Consider the following 2,339-nt stretch of genomic DNA (forward strand, 5'->3'; position numbering starts at 1 on the left):
CGTAAACCAGTAAAAGTACATGCAAAGTATTAGAAATAAACAGTTGTTACACTGTATAAGGAATTTTCAAGGTTCTATATAAATAAGTGTATATTGAATCAACAACAATTTTATAGAAATTTCAAAATTTGTTGTAATCACTATCAAATAAGAGAACAATTGAATTAGTAATTTCTCTAAGAATGGACTTGAAATCAGGAGTTAAAAGGCACAGCGCATTAAGACAAGTTCAAAGCTATATCAAAGAATACGTGAATCAAGAAGAAGAATTCAAACAGAGAATGATAGATACAACAAGGATTTCAAACAAGCATATGCAATTAAGATCAAACAAGAATGCATATTGTTCCGAGGGTTACCTGAAACTGTAGGTCGATCTCGGACGAGATCTGCGGTGGTGGTCGGAGCTGTCGTGTCTGACCTGTTGGACTTGGTGGTGCTGCTGATCCTTCATCACCGGAGGGTGGTGGTACCTGTACTGATGCTTAAGTTAGCACGTGCTTTAGGCAGGTTTTAGTAGAATCAGAGTATGAGTTATACCTGGGTACTCCAGTGTATTTATAGTAGTGTGGAGTGACCTTTCTTTGAGATAAGTTGGTTATCTTATCTTATCTTTGAGTGAAGTCATCTTATCTTTAAGGGGAACCGCCTTTATCTTTTTAGGCCTTAGCCGCCTTTAGATTTGGGCTGTGTCCCTTCATTTGGGCCTGCTTGGGCTTCTTATGTCGATTTGGCCAAACTCTTTTAAAGAAGAGGTCGGTCGCTTTATCTTCAATTATTCTGGGTCGAATAGCTCGACCCAGGGTATGAACAGTGCCCCTGCTTGAGCTCGACTTTTCCCTTAGGGTCATGTCCTTTAGACTTTGATCTCTTTGAGGAAATCGAGCTCGAGCACTTCTCCTTGGGTCGATCTCTATATAACTCTTGCTGGACTTCTTTGAATGCGGAGCGTTTTCTTTTTTTCCTTTGTTAACCACCGCGCGCGTTGCGCTTCCTTGGGAACGTGCGAGGGTTAAATGCTCATTAACTCCTCTTTTGCCGTTTCGTTCTTTTCCTCTTTTCATTTCATTTTGAATTTTAAAGCCTTATCTTTCAGTTTCTTCTTCTTTCTCTTTGCCCTTCGCTTTTTGTTGCTTCATTGAAGTGATTCGTCCCCTCTGCTTCTCTCGCGTTTCATATTTCTTTGCCTTCTTTAGCTCGAGAGTGTTTGATCGTTGCCCTATTTTCCTCTTTCTTTACAGGTTGGTATCTCTTCTTCCATTTTTTCATTTTGATGACTTGTTTCGGTATTTTATGTCTGCAAAAGCTTTGGCCAAATCCACTTTGGAAAGCTTGATCCTTTTTGCTAAAGGTTGCATTTCTTTTATTAATGCTGTGATTTTGTTGACTTGCCCCAAACTCATTGCTTGCTGTAGCATTTTGTCTTCGCTTTTTCGTGTCTCCAAGCTTTCTATTTTCCTTGCCATGAAGAAACTGTTTGGTGTGGACCTGTGCTGGTTCTTCGTTATTAACTTCTCCTCTGTAGGTTAGTGTTTACTTTCTTTTTTGTGCATGCTTTATGAGCAGATAATTTATACGCTTTTTGGCATTGTTTTTAGTGTGTTTTTAGTATATTTTAATTAGTTTTTATTATGTTTTTATTAGTTTTTAAATAAAAATCACATTTCTGGACTTTACTATGAGTTTGTGTGTTTTTCTATGATTTCAGGTATTTTCTAGCTGAAATTGAGGGACCTGAGCAAAAATCTGATTCAGAGGCTGAAAAAGGACTGCAGATGCTGTTGGATTCTGACCTCCCTTCACTCAAAGTAGATTTTCTGGAGCTACAGAAGCCCAATTGGCGCGTTCTTAATTGTGTTGGAAAGTAGACATCCTGGGCTTTCCAGAAATATATAATAGTCCATACTTTGCCCGAGCTTTGATGGCCCAAACAGGCATTCCAAGTCAGCTCAAGAATTCTGGCGTTTAACGCCGGAACTGGCACAAAAGCTGGAGTTAAACGCCCAAACTGGCACAAAAGCTGGCGTTTAACTCCAAGAAAAGTCTCTACACATGGAAGCTTCAATGCTCAGTCCAAGCACACACCAAGTGGGCCCGAAAGAAGATTTCTGCATTAATTACTGATTTCTGTAAATCCTAGGCTACTAGTTCTCTATAAATAGGACCTTTTTCTATTGTATTTTCATACTTTTGATAGACCTTTTCACGCTTTTGGGAGGCTGGCCTCTCGGCTATGCCTAGACCTTGTTCTTATGTATTTTCAACGGTGGAGTTTCTACACACCATAGATTAAGGTGTGGAGCTCTGCTATTCTTCATGAATTAATACAAGTACTATTG

The sequence above is a fragment of the Arachis ipaensis genome, chromosome B04, assembly GCF_000816755.2.
Source record: "Arachis ipaensis cultivar K30076 chromosome B04, Araip1.1, whole genome shotgun sequence".
Classification (NCBI taxonomy): domain Eukaryota; kingdom Viridiplantae; phylum Streptophyta; class Magnoliopsida; order Fabales; family Fabaceae; genus Arachis; species Arachis ipaensis.